Here is a 20,304-nt window from a genome sequence, read left to right as displayed (position 1 = left end):
ATATTAAAAGGGGGTCAGAATGTGGAAAGGGGAGAGGATTAAGCAGGTCTTGCAATGCAACATGGTAAGCTGTCACCGAGGATGCCCATGCACCGTATTGGAGTGCCTGGGTTCACGTCTCACCTTGGCTTCCAATCCAGCTTCCTGCTAGTGCACATCCTGGGAGGCAGCAGGTGATGACTCTGGTACTTGACTCCCTGCCGTCCATGTGGGAAGCCTCGTGGAGATCCTGGCTCCTGACTCCAGCCTGGCTTAGTCCTAGCTGTTGCAAGAATTTTGGAAATGAACCAATGGATGGAAGCTCGCTCTTTCTCTCTTATTCTGCCTTTCATATAAATAATAACAAACTTTTTTTTTTTTTTGACAGGCAGAGTGGACAGTGAGAGAGAGAGACAGAGAGAAAGGTCTTCCTTTGCCGTTGGTTCACCCTCCAATGGCCGCCGCGGCCGGCGCGCTGCGGCCGGCGCACCGCGCTGGTCTGATGGCAGGAGCCAGGAGCCAGGTGCTTTTCCTGGTCTCCCATGGGGTGCAGGGCCCAAGCACCTGGGCCATCCTCCACTGCACTCCCTGGCCACAGCAGAGAGCTGGCCTGGAAGAGGGGCAACCGGGACAGAATCCGGCGCCCCAACCGGGACTAGAACCTGAAGTGCTGGCGCCGCTAGGCGGAGGATTAGCCTAGTGAGCTGCGGCGCCGGCCAAACTTTGTTTTTTAAAAAAGAGATATCTTTGAAGAGAGGTGTTGCTTATACTATGATTCACACCATTTTACCACTCTAGGGTGGGATAGGAGAGAGGAAGAGGCATAAAACATGAAGGACATCAAAACATGTGACCCCAAAGATGACATTTTAGCATGTGCTTTTTTAAAAGATTTATTTATTTATTTATTTCAAAAGCAGAGTTACAGAGAGAGAGAGAAACAATGAGAAAGAGATCTTCCATGTATTGGTTCACTCCTCAGATGGCTGCAAAGGCTAGGGCTGAGTCTGGGCTGGACCAGATCAAAGCCAGGAATCAGGAGCTTCTTCTGGGTCTCACACATGGGTACAGGGTCCCAAGCACTTGGGCCAAATTCAGCTGCTTTCCCAGGTACATTAGCAGGGAACTAGATTGGAGGTGGAGCAGCTGGGTCACGAACGATGCCCATATGGGATGCTGGCATTGCAGGCAGGGGCTTTACCTACTTGCTGCACCACAACACTGATCCTACATATTGATTATTTTGAGCTAAAGACAATTGAGAAATAGCAGTTACAGTCAGGGCTCTCTAATTAACCTCCCCCTTTCCAACTAAAAGTGGGGCATACATTTCCCTTGAAAAAAACCATGCTCCCTATGCCAAAAGGAGGAGGAAAGCATTCTCATCCTTGGAATTGGAGAGCTGATGCTGAACTGAATCTGTACAAATGAACTTTACTAAATAACCCTTACCTTCTATTAGCTCCCCCATAGAGTTCCTATTTTCTTTCCCATAATTAACTGCCCGAGCTCAAACTCCTCTTTTCCTTTGTCTTGTCATGTTTCTACAATGTAACACTTTTTGTTAAAATAGTATCTAAGAGGCTGGTGCTGTGGTGTAGTGGGTAAAGCTGCCACCTGCAGTGCTGGCATCGAGTCCTGGCTGCTCCGCTTCTGATCCAGCTTCTGGCTAATGTGCTTGGGAAAGCAGCAGAAGATGGTCCAAGTTCTTAGGCCCCCGCACCCACATGGGAGACACAGAAGAAGCTCCTGGCTCCTGGCTTCGGATTGGCCCAGCTCTGGCCAGAGTAGCCATTTGGGCTACTCTGAACCAGCAAATGGAAGATCTCTCTATCTCTCTCCCTCTCTGTCTGTCCCCCTCTCAGTTTGTAACTCTGCCTTTCAAATAAATAAATATTTTTAATAAAAAGATATATTTTAAAAGTCTATACTTGTAAGGCACACTGAATGAAGAGAGAGAGAGAGAGACAGAGACCGAGACAGAGAGAGAGAGAGACAGAGATCTTCCATCTGCTGGTTCACTCCTCAAATGGCTGCAATAGCTGGAGCTGGACAATCTGAAGCCAGGAGCCTGGAGCTTTCTCCAGGTCTCCCACAAGGGTGCAGGGTCCCAAGGACTTGGGCCATCTTCCGTTGCTTTTCCAGACACATCAGCAGGGAGATGGAAAATGGAGTAGCTGGGACTTGAACCAGTGCCCTTATTGGATGCTGGCACTGTAGGTGGCAACTTTACCTCCTACACCACAACGCTGGCCTCTAAAAGTACCTAATTTTAATTTGTTGTAGTTTGAATTAATTCCAAAATGTATGCTCAAGAATGATCAATAAAATATTTGCAGCATTTAAAAAGTTATATTCTAGAAACTGGGGTTATGACAATGAATGAGACAGATGTGTTCTCTGTCTTCATGGTGTTTGAATTCTAACAAGGGAGACAGATAGTGAAAATGTAGAAGCAGGGGGCCGGCGCTGTGGTGTAGTAGGTTAAGGGTGCCGGTTCGAGTACCGGCTACTCCCTTCTGATCCAGGTCCTTGCTAATGTGCCTGGGAAAGCAGTGGAAGATGGCCCCAGTGCACCCACATGGGAGACCTGGAGTAGGTTCCTGGCTCCTGGCTTCCGATCGGCCCAGCTTCTGTTGTTGCGGTCATTTGGGGAGTGAACCAGCAGATGGAAACATCTCTGTGTCTTCCTCTCTGTGTCTGTAACTCTGCTTCTCAAATAAATAAATAAATCTTTAAAGCAAAATGTTGGGCTGACGTTGTAGCATGGCATGTAAAGCCACTGTCTGCAGTGCTGGCATTCCATATAGGCACCCGTTCAAACCCACTGCTCCACTTCTGATCCAGCTCTCTGCTATGGCCAGGGAAAGCAGTAGAAGATGGCTCAATCCTTCCTTGCACCCACATGGGAGACCTGGAAGAAGCTCCTGGCTCCTGGCTTTGGATCGGTTTAGCTCTGGCCGTTGCAGCCATCTGGGGAGTGAACCAGCAGATGGAAGACCAATCTCTCTCTCTCTCTCTCTCTCTGCAACTCTGCCTTTTGAATAAATAAATCTTTAAAAAACAACAACAAAATGTCAAAGAAGAAAAACACAAAATGATGTAAATGATAAGTCCAATGAAGGAAGAAACATGAGGCATCTGAGAAGGAAATGCAGTGGTGAATGGGAAGTTACGTAACATGAAGTCCCAGCCCCCATGGGAAACTCAGAGTCCCTTCCAGGGTGTGGCTGGTGCAGGAGGGCAGGGAGCCTAGGGCTTCGCATCTCCATTCCCTTCCCTGGATCTCTTAGCTCCCTGTCGTCCCCTAGATTCCTGGGGTGAACCAGCAGGACATAGAGGGTCACGCAACACTCGAACCCGCTGCTGGCCACTAGTCCTGCCGGATCCCCTCCACCATTCGCCCCCAGCAGAGCGGGCCTCCTGGGTTAATGGCAGGCTGAGGCCTCCCGGACTTGGCCCTGCCTTCGTGTCTGGAACTGCCTTAGAGTTTGGCATAAAGTAGACAGTGGGGCTCTGCCACTTACCAGCAGTGTAACTTGGGGCAATGACTTAACTCTCTCCATGCCCCAGTTCTTCTGTCTGTAAACTGGAGTTGTTAATATTCCTAAACTCCAAGAGCGAGCAGTGCCTCCCCATTATTCAGTGTGAGTGCTCACAATAAGGCAGGACTTCCTCCCCCACCCCCCACCCCCGCAGGCACTGAGATAGCTGCACGTTAGCAAGAAGCTGGATTGGAAGCAGAGTAGCTACAACTTGAACCAGGCACTCTGACACGGGAGGCTGTGTCCCAAGCAGTGACTTAATTTAGAAGATTATCTCATCTCAATCCCCTCTCCCTATTTTACAGATAGAGAAACTGTCATGCCATTTTCAACAAATTCCTAAAGGAATTAAAATTTCTCCTCTGGATTGTAAAGTTATGTCAAACGACATAGAAATTGATCTAAGAGATGGGCATTTGGAACAGCAGCTAAGACACAGCTTGGGATGCCTGCGTCCCACACCAAGGTGTCTGGGTCTGAGTCCTGATCCTGGGAGGCAGCAGGTGACAGCTCAAACACTTGGGTCCCTGCCACCTACATAGGAGACCCAGATGGAGTTCCAGGTTCATGGCTGCAGCCTGGCTCAGCCCAACCCCAGCTGTTGCCAGGGTTTGGCGAGTGAATGAGAAGATGGAAGACCTTTCTCTGTGTCTGTATCTCTGACTTTATCTCTCTGGTTCTCTGCCTTTCGAATAAAATTTTTGAGAAAAGACGAAAGAGCCAGCACCACGGCTCACTAGGCTAATCCTCCGCCTGCGGCACCGGAACCCCAGGTTCTAGTCCCGGTTGGGGCGCCAGATTCTGTCCCGGTTGCTCCTCTTCCAGGCCAACTCTCTGCTATGGCCCGGGAGTGCAGTGGAGGATGGCCCAAGTGCTTGGGCCCTGCACCCCATGGGAGACCAGGAGAAGCACCTGGCTCCTAGCCTCGGATCAGCGCGGTGCGCCGGCCACAGCGCACCAGCCGCAGCGGCCATTGGAGGGTGAACCAATGGCAAAAGGAAGACCTTTCTCCCTGTCTCTCTCTCTCTCACTGATCACTCTGCCTGTCACACACACACACACACACACACACACACACACACAAAGAGAGAGAGAGAGAGAGAAAAGACGAAAGAAAGAAATTGACCTGAAACGTCATCAGAAGTTTATCTCAAGCTGTTAAATTCTCATCAATTTGGGGCACTTCCACATTTCAGATCTCCAAGGGTCAAGGTGAAGGCATGCAAACCCAGAACTGAATGCCTCAGAAAGAAGAAGTAGCAGCGGTTGACAGGAAGAACAGCATTGCAATGTTCAAGATATTTATAAAGTAAGTGTCGTATTTTTTTGTACGTTCCCTACTCAAAGAAATTATCCCTCCCTCTCGGTCTCTCTCTCTCTCTCTCACTGTCCACTCTGCCTGTGAAAGAAAGAAAGAAAGAAAGAAAGAAAGAAAGAAAGAAAGAAAGAAAGAAAGAAAGAAAGAAAGAAAGAAAGAAAGAAAGAAAGAAATTATCCCTCCCCATTTCAACACATCTTTTTGAAGATTTATTTATTTGAGAGGTAGAGTTACAGACAGAGAGAGGTAGAGACCGAGGAAAAGGCCTTCCATCCACTGGTTCACTCCCCAAATGGCCTCAACTGAGGAGCTGGGCCTGTCTGAAGCCAGGAACCAGGAGCTTTCTCTGTGGACACAGCATGAGTACAGGGGCCCAAGGACTTGGGCCATATTTCACTGCTTTCTCAGGCCATTAGCAGGAGCTGGATTGGAAGTGGAGTAGCCAGGACCAGGACCAGTGACCATATGGGATGCTGGCACCATAGGCAGCGGCTTTACCTGCTGCACCGCAGCGCTGGCCCCTTCAATACATTTTTACCTAATAGTACACACTCTGCCCATCTTTGCTGTTCAAGAGACAAAAGCTAAGTAATCGTCCATACTAGAAAAATTTAAAAATAATTATAATGCAGATCAGTGTTGTGACGCAGTGGGTTAAGCCGCCACTTGCAGCACCGGCGTTCCAAGTTAGAGTGCCAGTTCGAGTCCTGGCTGGTCCAGGTCCCTGTTAATGTGTCTGAGAGAGCAGCAGAGCACGGTCCAGGTGCCTGGGCCCTTGCACCCGGTTGGCAAACTGAGATGGAGTCCCTTGCTCCTGGCTTCAGCCTGACTCAACCCCAGAATTTGCAGCCATTTGAGGAGTGAACAAGCGGGTAAATCTCTGTCTCTGTCTCTCCCACTCTCTCTGTAACACTGCCTTTCAAATACATAAATACATCTTCAAAAAATAAAAATAAAAGCAATTTGGAAATATATTTTAGGAGGCAGTAATTTCTCTCCTGGAGCTGTACCCTCATTTAATTCTCAAAACATTTCCCAAAGGTATATATATTTTCAAGGATTTATTTATTTATTTGAAAGGCAGAGTTCCATAGAGGCAAAGGTAGAGAGAGAGAGAGAGTGAGTGAGAGAGGTCTTCATCTGCTGGTTCACTCCCTAAATTGCCACAACAGCCGGAACTGGGCCGATCCAAAGCCAAGAGCCAGGAGCTTCCTCTAGGACCCCCAGGAAGGTGCAGGGGCCCAAGCACATGGGCCATCTTCCACTGCTTTCCCAGGCCACAGCAGAGAGCTGGATCGGAAGAGGAGCAGCCAGGACATGAACCAGCACCCATGTGGAATGCTGGCACTGCAGGCGGAGGCTTAGCCTACTAGGCCACAGCGCTGGCCCCTGTAACATACATTTTGTGTCCATGTTTACCAGTCTTCAACTTATAATGCACAGATTCAAGCATTTCTCTATTGACTGAGCCACAGATCCGGCCCCACCCAGAGCTATATTTTACCACTCAGATACCAAATGGGGAAACTGAGGTTATAGGAAGTAATTCCCTTTGCCCATAACTCAGTAGAATTATAGGGGCCAGAGATGTAGTACAATGGATTAAGCCTCTGCCTGCAACACCAGCGTCCCAGATGATCTCCAGTTCCAGTCCCTGCTTCTCTACTTCGATCCAGTTCCCTGCTATGGCCTGGGAAAACGCAGATGATGGTCCAAGTGTTTGGGCCCCTGCACCCCCATAGGAGTCCCAGATGGAGTTCCAGGCTCCTGGATTTGGCCTGGCCCAGCCCTGCCAGTTGCAGCCGTTTGAAGAGTGAACCAGTAGATGGAAGATTGCTCTCTCTCTGACTCTCCCTCTCTCTCTGTAACTCTGCACTTCAAATAAATAAGTAAATCTTTAAACAAACAAAAACCAGAGAGATACAGCTGAGATTCGAACCCGAGCCTCCTACTTCCAGAGTCCCAGAATCTTGCGCTTCGTGCTGCACGGAGTCTGTGTGGCCGCTGGCTGTCCTGGGTGACCAGTGACTCCTAAATAAGTTTCCTGTTCCAGACCCAGCCCTCGGCCACGATGCTGATCTGCTGATCTGTTAACAGGCTCCTGAAGGGGTGTGGGAAGCCTGAAACAGTGAGGAACAATGAACACTGAATTCCTTTCCCCTCCACAGTGGTGCCGGGAGAAGCAGCACGGGCGGCCATGTCTCAAGCCTCCGGAATACTTTGAGAACTGCACATGGGGCCACCCACTGAAGCCTCCCAGCTCCAAAGCAGGGGGCCATTGGCCTCTTTCACAAGTGTGGGAGGTACTACTCAGAGCGGCACAGAGGTCAGTTCAAGGTTACACCAACAGGCGACCACGGCCCTGAATCGTCCCCAGCTTGTCTGGTGCTAGAGCCCATGCCCCTCCCCAGGCTGCTTCTTTGTCAATCACACGACCATAGGACCTGAAGCCCACTCAGGCATGGGGAGCATTGGGCTGGGGAGGTGGGGAGGGCATTTGTTCCTTGGGCCCAGAGGACCCTGGCCCAGCGTTAGAGCTGTTTCCTGGATGGGAAGTCAGATCATCCCGGGTTGGAATCCAAGGAGGAGTGGGGGATGTGGTGTGGCCTTGGCAGATGCTAACTGGTGCTGCTAAGAAGTGGGTCAGATGCAAAGTCTGAAGCTCTATTCGGGTGTCTTGGTCTGTTTTCTGCTGCTATGCCTGCATTCCAAAGACGGGGCAATTTATACAGAATAAAGAGTGCTTCTGCCCATAGTTCTGGAAGTCCAGGGTCGGGGCTGCTGTGGAGACCGTATAGTGTCCCGAGGTGGCACGGGGTGCATATAAGAGAGCTAAATAACTTTAAAAAAAGATTTATTTGAGGGGCAGTGTGACAGAAAGAGATACAGAGAGAAAGATTTTCCATCCACTCGTTTACTCCCCCAATGCCTGCAATAGCCAGGTTGGGTCTGTGCAAAACCAGGAGCCAGGAGCTGCATTCAGGTCTTTCGTGTACTTGGGCCATCATGTGTTGCTTCCCAGGGTGTGCATTAGCAAGGAGCCAGATCAGAAGTGGAGTAGCCAGGACTCAAACAGGAGCTCTGACGTGGGATGCTGGCATTGAAAGCAGTGGCTTAACCCTCTTCACCACAACACTAGCCCTCAGTAGCTTTTGTCACAGACCTCTGGTCATGCTAACCCATCAGTCCATGGATGGATTCATCCTTCCTAGAGGACAGAGCCCGTATGACCTAATCACCTCCCAAATGTCATACCAGTCACCAGCTTTTAACACCTCGAAATCAGGATGAAATTTCAACAAGGGTCTTGGTGGAGACGTTCAAATCAGGCAAGGTGCAATTGAAAACAGAGTAGGGAAACTGAGGTAGAATCCGAGTCAAGAATCAGGCCAGGGGCTGGTGTTGTGGTATAGCTGGTAAAGCTACCACTTACGATGCCAGCATCCTGTATGGGTGCCAGTTCAAGTCCCAGATGCTCCACTTCCCACCCAGCTCCCTGCTGACGGCCTGGGAAAAGCAGCAGAAGATGGGGCAAGCGTTCAAGCCCCTGCCACCCATGTGAGACACCCGGATGAAGCTCCTGGCTCCTGGATTTGGCCTGATCCAGCCAGGCCATTGTGGCCATCTGGGGAGTGAGCCAGAGATGGAAGATATCTCTTCTCTCTCTTCTCGCTCTCTCTCTGTATATATATATATATGTGTGTGTGTGTATGATGTATACATATGTGTATATATATGTATATATGTATATATACGATGCAATATATATATAAAGTATATAACTTTCAAAATAAATAAATAAATCTTTAAAACAAAAACAAACCAGGTGAACATGCAGAAGGAGGAAGCTATGGCCCCGTGACTTATGGGTCTCCAGGAGCACCCCGTCCACAGCTGCTCTCCCCAAAGGAGGAAGGGGCAAGCTCAGGGACAGTGACAGCATCAGACTCATCCCAGGGGTCAGCGTCCTGCCACCCAGTCCAGGGGCCAACGGCTACAGGAGACAAAACTGCCTCCGGAACCACCCACTCCACTCAACACACATGCGGGAGACCTGGATGGAGCTCCTGGCTCCTGGCTTTGGCCCTTCTCAGCCTTGGTTGTTGCAGGCATTGGGAGAGTGAACCAAATGATGGAAGATTCTCTCTCTCTCTCTCTGTCATTCTGCTTTTCAAATAAATAAGTAAATTAGAATTATGTTAGTACCGCCCAGGTGAAATACACAGTCTATATAATCTATAACAGAGTACCATGGAGGTGTATGGGGGAATTTGTTCTGGCCAGGAAATTGAAGAAGCGTCCATGACACAACCACCGGAGTGCAAAGCAGGGGTTGGAGGTAATCCAGCAGACTGTGCTGGCAGGTGGGACAGAATATGCAATGAGAAACCACTGCAAGTCAGAGGAGAAGGAGGAGGGTGGGAGGTGTGAGGGATGCAAGGTAGGGGGAGCCGGTGGGGAGCAGGCTGAGGGCTGTAGCTCTTCAGCTCTCTCCGAGAGTTGGGGAGCTGGTGAGGTATCCTGAGTGGCGCGTTAAGTGATCAGATTTGCACTTGGGAAAAATAACCCTGGCAGTGGCATAGAGAGCAAAAGAGAGATGGGCCAGAATGGACCTTTGGCTACTTCATGGGTCCAAGCACGAGGAGCTAACAGTTTGGATAAAAATGGTGATTCGGAGTACAGAGCTGATTCACTGAGAGAAGTGGGCGGATTTAAGATCAAGCCAGGTAAAAATGAAAGACTTGGGCCAGTGTTGTGGCGTCTGGATAAAAGTCGCCATCTGCCGTGCCAGCTTGAGTTCCGGCTGCTCCACTTCCGATCCAGCTCTCTGCTATGGCCTGGGAAAGCAGTAGAGGATGGCCCAAGTGTCTGGGCCCCTGCACCTGCGTGGGAGACCTGGAAGAAGCTCCTGGCTCCTGGCTTCAGATTGGCGCCAGCTGGAGAGTGAAACATTGAGTGGAAGACCTCTCTTTCTCTCTCTCTCTCTGCCTCTCCTCTCTCTGTAACTCTGACTTTCAAATAAAATAAATAAATCTTAAAAAAAAAAAAAAAAAAACAAAGAAAGAAATTAGCCTGTTTGTGTGTGAGAGGGGCCTGCAGCAGCCCAGCATCTATACTCCAAATTCCTGCGCAGACCCTGATAACCTTCCAGATGGGCCCAGCCCTTCCCCCAGGGGAGGGTTCTCTCCACAGCACCAAGAAAGTGTGAGGTCACAGAGCTTGGAGAAGGAGAGCTTTAAGGAGGAGAGAGTCAAGGTCAGCATTCTGGCACAGCAGGTTAAGCTGGGGCTTGCAGGGCCGGCATCCCAGTTCATCCCTCGGGCTCCTCTGCTTCCATCCAGCTTCCTGATAATGCATCCTGGGAGGCAGCAGATGATCACCCAAGTGCTTGTGCCCTTGGCACCCACTTGGGAGACCCCGGTGGAGTCCCAGGTTCCTGGCTTTGGCCTGATCCAGCCCTGGACATTGCAGGCATTTGGCATTTGGAGACTGAATCAGCAGATAGATGTTCTCTCTCCGTTACTCTGCCTTTCAAATAAACAAATAAATCTTTTGAAAATAGAATGAGGCTGGAGTTCCTCAGAAACCTGAAGATAACCCTACCGTTCGACCCAGCCATCCCACTCCTTGGAATTTACCCAAAGGAATTTAAATTGGCAAACAAAAAAGAGGTCTGCACCCTAATGTTTATTGCAGCTCAATTCACAATAGCTAAGACCTGGAACCAACCTAAATGCCCATCAACGATAGACTGGATAAAGAAATTATGGGATATGTACTCTTTAGAATACTATACCGCAGTAAGAAACAACGAAATCCAGTCATTTGCAACAAAATGGAGGAATCTGGAACACATCATGCTGAGTGAAATAAGCCAGTCCCAAAGGGACAAATACCATATGTTCTCCCTGATCGGTGACGACTGACTGAACACCAAGAGGGAAACCTGTTGGAGTGAGGTGGACACTATGGGAAACGGTGGCTTGATCAGCATAGCCCTGACTGTTAATGAACAACTTAATACATTATCCCTCTTAGTAGTTTTTTTATCTGTTCTACTTAATATGACTGGTTTAGATCTGTAATTGATGCACAGTTATTCTTAAGTGTTGAAAATTAACTGAAATGTGATCCCTGTTGAACATGGTGGTGGGAATGGGAGAGGGAAGAGATGTATAATTTGGGACATGCTCAGGCTGACTTGCCCCAAGTGGTGGAGTTGGAAGCATACCAGGGGATTCCAATTCAATCCCATCGAGGTGGCATGTACCAATGCCATCTCACTGTTCCAGGTGATCAGTTTCAGTTCACAGTTGGTCATGGTGGAGGGACTGGGAGTCAAAGGGAGCACATAGACAAGTCTAGTACCTGCTAACGCTAACCGATGGAGTAAATAAAGGGGAGAGTGATCCAACATGGGAAGTGAGATACTCAGCAGACTCATAGAATGGCAGATGTCCTAAATAGCACTCTGGCCTCAGAATCAGCCCTAAAGGCATTCGGAGCTGGCTGAAAAGCTCATGAGAGTATTTCAGGCATGGAAAGCCAAGACACTCTGGCAAAAGATCTCTGCGAGTGAGATCCCAGTGGAAAGAACAGGTCATCAAAGAAGGAGGTACCTTTCTCTGAAGGGAGGAGAGAACCTCCACTTTGACTATGACCTTGTCTAAACAAGATAAGAGTCGGAGAACTCAGAGGGCTTCCATAGCCTTGGAAACTCATGACTGGAGCATAGGGAGATTACTGATGCCATAGACAGGAGTGTCAATTGGTAAAGTCAACAACAGGAGTCACTGTGCACTTACTCCTCATGTAGGATCTCTGTCCTTAATGTGCTGTACATTGAGATTTAATGCTATAACGAGTACTCAAACAATATATTTCACTTTGTGTTTCTATGGGGGTGCAAACTGTTGAAATCCTTACTTAATGCATAGTAAACTGATCCTCTGTAAAAAAAAAAAAAAAAAAAAAGAAATTATCAATTCCCAACTTGACTCTCAGTGGGATTAAACATGACAATAGGTCTGCTCTGATTTCATCATCATTAAAAAAAAAATCATCTATTATTTTTCACTTTATGTTTCTGTGTGGGAGCAAACTGTTGAAATCCATACTTGATGTATACTAAGCTGATCTTCTGTATATTAAGATAATCAAAAATGAATCTTGATGTGAATGGAAGGGGAGAGGGAGTGGGAAAGGGGAGGGCTGTGGGTGGGAGGGACGGTATGGGGGGGAAGCCATTGTAATCCATAAGTCGTACTTTGGAAATTTATATGCATTAAATAAAAGTTTAAAAAAATAAAAAAAAATAAAAAAAAACTTAAGCAATCTCATAAAGTTTTAATTAGCCTTATATTATGAATGTAAAATATGAACTCCAGAGAAATTGAGAAAAAATTAAAGGTTATACAGATTAAAAAAAAAAATAGAATGAGGGACTATTCCAGAGTCAAACGCTGCTGAGAGGTCACGTATTTGGACTGGACCATGTACATGTGGGAACCACATGAGGTTGTCTCGGTTGTCAGTAAAATGGAGCTCTTCCCTCTGTGTTCCCCAAAGCCCCATCCAGGAACATTAATACAGGAAGATTTGATGACACATAAACCAAGGAAGTTAGCAATTGGCCTAAGTATGTGAGAGGGGCTGAGGAAAACAGAGCATCTGCAGACGCTCACCTGGGAAGCAGCCCAGGATTTCCCCCTGCAAAGCCCTGCCCAGACCCCGAGAGCTTTCCAGGCGGTCCCAGCCACCCAAGGAAAGCTCCCCAGGAGGTCCTCTCTCCTCTGTACAGACGGGCTACCTGGCCTGATGACACTGAGCACTAAGACCTTCGCTTCCTTCCTCCAAGGAAGGTGCCCTAGGGGCAGCTCCTCCGCCCAGCCCAGCGTGCTGGGCCCCCCAGTCTGGCAGACCTCGGGAGAACTTTCACCTAATTCACACTCAGCAAACCCTTTGTCCTGGCGCAGGAGGAGGAAGGGGAGGAGAAGCGGTGGGAAGAACTGGACCTGGTTCCCTTGTAAGCCCCGGTCTGAACACAGACTGCGCTCAGCACTCAGCTCTCTGCTGAGCCGCCCGCCTGGCCTGCCGGGTGTGTTCTCTCCATTCAGCCATGTAACCTTGCTCTCCCCAGTCTGAATGGCTGGGAGTGCTCTCTCTCTCTCTCTCTCTCTCTCTCTCTCTCTCTCTCTCTCTCTCTCTTCAGGATTCTGTCTGGAGAGGTGTCCCTCCATTCTGATGGATGCCGTATCCCATTTACGCTTGCTACCTTGCTTCTCACTGCTCACCTGTCTTCTCTAAGAACATGAGAGAATTTTATTTCTCTCTCACATAAGAATGGTCCAGAAGTAGGCATTCGGGGACAGGAATTGTGCTCCACCGTTGTCATGGGCCCAGGCTTTTTGTATCATCGGTTCCATCGTCTTTAGCGCACAACTTTCACTTTCAAGATCATTCCAAGGCCCAGTATGACTGCTGCAGCTCCAAATTCCAGGCCACGCGGAGAACACAAAGAGAGGGAGAAGCAGAAACAGCCGGAGCTGAGCCGAGTCCTCGGAGACAGTGCCCCAGACAACTCAATTCTTCCATTCCGCGGAAGATCAGAACACAGCCCCTCTCCCCCGGACGCCTCTCTGCACCCAGCTGAAAAAAGACCTCTGCCCACCCCTGGTTGCCTCATTGGACAGAAAATTTATAGCAGCAAAGGGCGGTCGCTCCTTGGAGACCTGAGTAGCTGTTAGCGCCCCTTCAGTTGCCTTCCCTGGGTTTGCTGCGCCTCGTCCGTCGGTTCTCCATATCCCTGCCGGGGCTGTTGAAGCTGCTCTCTAAGCCTGAATCCAAAGCCACATCCTTGAGAATGGCTCACGCCCGGAGGCTGACTTGGCCACACATTTCCATTTGCTTTTCGCTTGCTGATTTCTCTTTCGTTGCAAGTCTGTGCTGGCCAAGACCTCTGCACAGAGAAACCATGATTCCTCCTGCACCTGATGTCTCATTGGCCAGAACTGATCAACAGGCTACCGCTACCTGCGAAGAAGTGTAGTCTGTGGCTCAGCGCACGGCTACGCCGAATAGGGGTCCTTGCATTTAGGAAGAGGGAGGGAATGGAGAGAGGCAGCCAGCATTCTTGCTACGGTGCATTACTCCTGGCCACTGGTGCATGTGCCTGTCCTTGGCAGATTACAACAGTTTCCCCTCCCTGGAACCTCCCGACACGTATGTGCAATGCCCGTCATTGTCTCCATTTTCACAACCTGGGAAACTGGGGCTCAGAGACAGGCGAGCTGCCACCTAAGGGTCAACAACTAGTGAAGGCAGAACTGGGAGAGAGCGGGCTGGTGCTGTGGCGTAGCGGGTAAAAATGCTGCCTGAGGTGCTGGCATCCCATAGGGGTCCCAGCTTGAGTCCTGGCTGTTCCACTTCCGATCCAGCTCTCTGTTATGACCTGGGAAGGCAGTGGAAGATGGCCCAAGTGCTAGGGCCCTGGCACCCACGTGGGAGACCCAGAAGAAGCTCCTGGCTCCTAACTTCAGATCAGTGCAGTGAACCAGCAGATGGAAGACTCTCTCTCCCCACCCCCCTTTCTCTCTCTCTGCCTTTCAAATAAATAAATAAATCTTAAAAAAAAAAAAAAAAAGAACTGGGAGAGAAACCGAAATGAAACACCAGGGCTGGGTTCCCCCCTCCCCGCTCTGGCCTCCCTGAAGCTGCTGCTGCTGGGGTTAGAGATCCTTTGCCGTGAAACCCCGGGCCCTGGGATTGCGCGTCAGCAACCAAACAACACTGTGGGGAGCTCCATCATCTTCCTTTCCAGTCCCTTCCTCTCCCCAGGGCCCAGGGGACCGAGTGTGTGTGTGTGTGTGTGTGTGTGTACGCGTGTGAGAAGTGCCTTCTGGGAAGCTGCACTCTCTAGCCGACCCCTCAGCCTGAAGCAACATCTGTGCCTGCTGGAGAGATGGGGGTGGGCTCCTGAGGAGGGACGGGCTCCCTGGCATTCAACACCACCCAAGCCCCACCCCAAGTGTCCAATTATCCCCTTGGGGAGGAAGGAGAAGGGACTGAAAGATGTTATACCCACTTTACAAATTAGGTGGGTGACAGAGCTGAGGTTTATAGTGGCTCTGATTAGTAGCACCTGCCGGTTTCTGTGGTGGTAAAAACTCCGAAGGGGCTGATTTCCAGCTACCAACACGGCATCTCGAACACAGGGATGGGGGAAAATGCTCCCAGCAAATTCTCTCAAGCCCAGGTGAGCCTTGAATAGCAAACATAAGCCTCTGGGATTTTGAACACAGCTGCCATTTGCTACAGGAGGAGGACTGGTGGCATGGGTCAGCTAGATGAAGGCCCCACCCTGTGTTATCTCATCTGTCAGTCAAATAGCCCCCCTTCACCCAGGGACCTGGGGTGGGCGGTGCCAAGGAGCCACGCCCCTTCCGACCTTATAATAAAGGCCGGCCCATGAGACCAGGACAAGAGGAGGTGCTGAAGGGCCCGCTCGGTACTTCCCACCCCCACCCCTTTTCTCTGCCTGGTCCACTTCACTCCTCAGGTATGCCCACCTGTGTGTGTGTGTGTCTGTGTGTGTCTGCTTTCTCACCCTTTAAATCAACTTTATCACTTTGAGCACCCTCTCTACGTGCCTATGCTTAAAACGCTTCTCTCAGCAGAAGGCAAGGACCTGGAATAAAACTAAACCCGCCTCTCCCACTTCACAGGGACCTTGCAGCTCCTGGGCCATCACTGGACAGTTGCAGAGCAAAAGGACATCCAGCCTCTTCATGCCGGGCCACACAGAACCAAGCCCACCACCTGTGGAGGGAAGGTGAGTGACTAAGCCCCTCCCCGCGCAGCAACTCCGGCAGCGTGCTGCCTCCGCCGCGGTACGCATCATCTCCAACATGAGAAGCCCCTGCGAGGAAGTCCCCTCGTGGAGCCTCAATTTCTCCCCGTATCATCTGCTGCTCCCTACCTCATCCTGCCCGTTTTTCATGTTTTCTCGCACGGTAACATAAAAGTCATCGCAAGTGTTGTCACTGCACAGCACAGGTGCATCGGGTACTGCCGCATTGCAGGCAGCCATCGCCCCCATCGAGCCCCAGGACCGGGTCACCGATCTGAACCCAACCTTTAAAGGCTGTCTCCCCCAGCCCACGGTAACCCCCTTCTAACCTGCCTCTACGAATTGGACCACCCTACCAACAGCTCATAGAAGTGTAATCGTGCGGTGTTTGTCTCGCTGCTTGCGAGACGCCTGTGTCCCATATCAGCGCGCCAGTTGAGTCGCAGCTGCTGTACTTCCAGTCCAGCTCCCTGCTAATGTGCATGGGAAGCAGCGGATGCCGCTCAAGTCCTTCAGTCCCTGCCACCCTCCTGGGAGACCAGGATGGAGTTCCTGGCTCCTGGATTCATCCTGGCCCAGCTTTGTTGCAGCCATTGGGGGAGTGAACTGGCAGATGGAAGAACTCTCTCCCTCTGCCTCTCCCTCTGTGTCGGATGCTCTGCTTTTTTTTTTTTTTTTTTTTTTTTTTTTTTTTTTTTTTTGACAGGCAGAGTGGACAGTGAGAGAGAGAGACAGAGAGGAGAAAGGTCTTCCTTTGCCGTTGGTTCACCCTCCAATGGCCGCCGCAGCCGGTGCGCTGCGGCCGGCGCACCGCGCTGATCCAATGGCAGGAACCAGGTACTTCTCCTGGTCTCCGATGGGGTGCAGGGCCCAAGTACTTGGGCCATCCTCCACTGCACTCCCTGGCCACAGCAGAGAGCTGGCCTGGAAGAGGGGCAACTGGGACAGAATCCAGCGCCCCAACCGGGACTAGAACCCGGTGTGCTGGCGCCGCAAGGCGGAGGATTAGCCTAGTGAGCCGCGGCCCCGGCCGGATGCTCTGCTTTTAAACATTTTTTTAAAAGAAAGAATTTCTGGGGTTGGCGCTGTGACTCAGTGGGTAAAGTCCCAGCCTGCAGCACTGGCATCCCACAGGGACACTGGTTCAAGTCCTGGCTGCTCCACTTCCGATCCAGCTGCCTGCTAATGCACCTGGGAGGGCAGTCGAGGATGGCCCAGGTCCTTGGGCTGCTGCACCCATGTGGCTCCTGGCTTTGGATTGGCTCAGCTCCAGTTGTTGCTGCCATTTGGGGAGTGAACCAGCAGATGGAAGACCTCTCTCTGTCTCTGCCTCTCTCTCTGTAACTGTCTTTCAAATAAATAAATCTTTTTTTAAAAAGAAATATTTTCTATTGTACTCTATGCCACATTTTGTTTATGCAGTCATTCCTCAATGGCCAATTGGATTGCTTCTTCTTTTTGGCTGTTGTGAGTAATGTTTTATGAATATTGGTGCACAAATATCTGAGTCCCTAGTTCGAATTCTCTGAGTATACACCCGGAGGTGGAATTCCTAGGTCATATGGTGATGCTAACTTTAGTTTTCTGAGGAGCCGCCATACTGGTTTCCATAGCAACTGCCCGTTTGACATTCCTCCTAGCAAAGCAAAAGGCTTCCGTTGCCTCCACAACCTTGCCAACACTTGTTATTTTCTGTTTTTAAGTCACTGAGGTTTTGATTTGCTTCTCCTTGAAGATTAGTGATGTTGAGCATTGTTTATGCGCTTATGGGGCCCTGCCTGTCTCCTTCGGAAGGCTGTGTGTTTCTTCAAGCACTTTGCCCATTTTGAAAAGCAAGTTGTTTGTTTTGTTCTTGTTGAGCTGGAGTTCTTTTTCTTTATTGTGCAGGTGTCAGTTCGTTTTCTGTGCTAACTCACAGGCCGGGTTAATTATGGAGAAAAGACATTGACTTCGCTGTTCCTGGAGGTTCAAGATCCAAGTGTAGTGGTGGTCTGGCCAGCAGTCCTGAGGCTGTGCCAGGAGATACAAGGCAAGAGCTGGGGGACACAGGCCAGCGCTGTGGCACAGTGGGTTAAAGCCCTAGCCTGCAGCACCCACATCCCATGTGGTCACCGTTTGGAGTCCTGACTGCTCCACTTCTAATCCTGCTCTCTGCTGATGCACCTGGGAGAGCAGTGGAGAATGGCCCAAGTCCTTGGGCCTCTGCAGCCATGTGGGAGACCTGGAAGAAGCTCCTGGCATTTGGGGAAAGAGCCAGCAGATGTTCATTCCCTAATTGGCCGCATTGGCCAGAGCTGCATTGATCTGAAGCCAGGAGCCAGGAGCTTCTCCCAGGTCTCCCACGTGGGTGCAGGGACCCAAGGACTTGGGTCATCTTCTATTGCTTTCCCAGGCCATAGCAGAGAGCTGGATTGGAAGTGGAGCAGCCAGGACTTGAACTGGCGCCCATATGGGATGCCAGCACTGTAGGCGGTGGCTTTACCCACAGTGGCAGTCCCCCGTGGTTGCCTTTTCACTCTGCTGTAGCGTCCCTTGATGCTGCATCCTCCCTTTCTACGCAATTTTTTACATTTATTTGAGAGGCAGAGAGCTGGAGAGAGAGAGAGGTTTCCCTCTGCTAGCTCACTCCCCAAATGCCCACAGTGGCCAAGACTGGGCCAGGGTAAAGCTGGGAGCCAGGAACTCAAGCCAGGGCTCCCAGTGGGGGTTAAGAACCCAAGTACTTGAGCTATCTGGGTCCACATTAGCAGAGAGCTGGAAGGAGGAGCCAGAGCCGGGCATCGAACCCTGGCACTCAGATGTGGGACCAGGGCGTCTTAACCACCAGGCTAGGGGCCCGCCACTCCCTTTCAAGGACCAGCTATTTCCTTCAAGGGTAAAATCCCCTGAGTCATGTGTGTGGCCATTCTGTTTTCAGAATGACTGGGAAGTCTAACCGCAGAAAAGCCTGACTTGCCAGACTCTTCCTCAATTTCACTTCCTAAGGAAAATACGGGGTTACACAACGTGGGCTCGAGGGACCCGACTGCAGCGGAGAGTGAGGCGTTGTGGACAGTCACACGATCTGTAACCACAGCCGTGACAACCGCCAGGCTTACTTGTGCCCCCCTTCGAAGCAATTCTGTGTCCTCAGAACCATTTCTTGCGGCGACAGTACTGGTGACGGTACCGTCAACTCGCAGACCCGGCGAGGTGAAGTCATCTCGCAGACCCAGCGGAAGTGGTGGGGTCAGAACGTGCACCCTAGCAATGTGGCCTCTGAGGCCGTTGCATTGCCCTGTGACCCTGGGCAGGTTTGGGACGCTGAATAACCTGAATTCAGACTGAAATGACTTGTGAGTTGTGATCACAAAGCTGTTAGTAATCTGAGAGGAATGCAAAGTATAAAGGAGACTTGACCACCTGCAGTGTGAAAGGGGCTGTGCCAGGTGCAGGTGGGGATGGGGGAAGCTTCCAGGGAACTGTGGGTGGGAGCGCAGACGGGCGGCCTTCCGGAAGCCCCTTGGCAGTCTGAGAAGTAAGCAATCTGTCAGATCAAATGCCCAGTGCTGTGGCATAGCAGGTAAAGCTGCCACCTGTGACACCAGCATCCCATATGGGTGCCTGTTCAAATCCCATCTGCTCCACTTCCGATCCAGCTCTCTGCTCATAGTCTGGGGAAAGCAGCGGAGGATGGCACCCGTGTGAGAAACCTGAAAGAAACTTGAACTAGCCCTGGGCATTGCGGCCATCTGGGAAATGAACCAGCGGATGGAAGACCTCTCCCCAACCCTGCCTCTCCTCTCTCTGTGTAATTGCGACTTTCAAGTAAAATAAATAAATCTTTAAAAAATAATAAGAGTGGGAATAAGAGGGGGAGGAGATGTACAGTTCAGCACATGCTCACTCGGACTTGTAGGAGCCAAGGGAGAGAGCCATATGGATATGTGGGACAAAACAGACCAGGCAGGGGAAGAGTCATTTCTCCCCATAGATTCTTGGGAGGAGGAAGTGAGGTCAAGTTCCTCTCGCACAGTCATTGGACAGCAAATGTTGAGTGGCTCCCCCCCACCCCTGTTTCTCCACCTACAGAGATGAGGATGCAGGTGACCACGAAGAGCACCTCTAGGCCCCGTGACAATGACCATCTGGTTTCTGAGTTCTTTAAAGCGCTGTGTTCACTGCACCCAACACCTGCAGTAGTGCCCCCTCCAGCTGACCACAAAGCCAGAGCCCAGGACAGAGTCATGGCTGCTGGGGACTCAGCCTCAGGGCAGCACAAGAGACCTCAAAGAAGAAGCTAGAAACAGCAAGGAGGAGGCCCCACGCCAGTGAGCACCAGAACTGTGCCCAGAGAGGCGTGGGCAAGGGTACAGTCACCTTCAGAGTGGAGAGAAGGGAAGGTCCCAGGCCTGCTTAGGCAGACCTGGGTTTGGCTATTATTCTGCCACTTACTAGCTCTTTTACCTTTTAAGTCATTAAAGCAGGGTTTGGGTGTGGAGCAGTGGCTTTGGTCACTTCTGGGGATGACTGCATCCCATAATGGAGTGCCTGGTTCCAGCCCTGGCTGCTCCACTTCTGAACCAGCTTCCTGCTAATGTAGTCCCTGGGAGAAACAAAAGATGGCTCAAGAA

General features: G+C 50.5%; 1 long non-coding RNA gene across 1 annotated transcript; it reads left to right on the top strand.

Annotated features, from left to right (window-relative positions):
• The first annotated feature begins 15,318 nt into the window (after nt 1–15,318).
• On the top strand, nt 15,319–19,523 carry LOC138850699 (uncharacterized). The gene is made up of 3 exons (XR_011390817.2): nt 15,319–15,400; nt 15,567–15,673; nt 19,330–19,523. It is a non-coding gene; the product is annotated as an uncharacterized LOC138850699 (long non-coding RNA).
• Nucleotides 19,524–20,304: the final 781 nt, after the last annotated feature.

Source organism: Oryctolagus cuniculus, chromosome 7, assembly GCF_051225735.1.
Source record: "Oryctolagus cuniculus isolate XC-2025 breed Fujian yellow rabbit chromosome 7, ASM5122573v1, whole genome shotgun sequence".
NCBI classification, from domain to species: Eukaryota; Metazoa; Chordata; class Mammalia; order Lagomorpha; family Leporidae; genus Oryctolagus; species Oryctolagus cuniculus.
The sequence above is the reverse complement of the archived record's forward strand: the minus strand, read 5'-3'. Positions and strand labels throughout refer to the sequence as shown.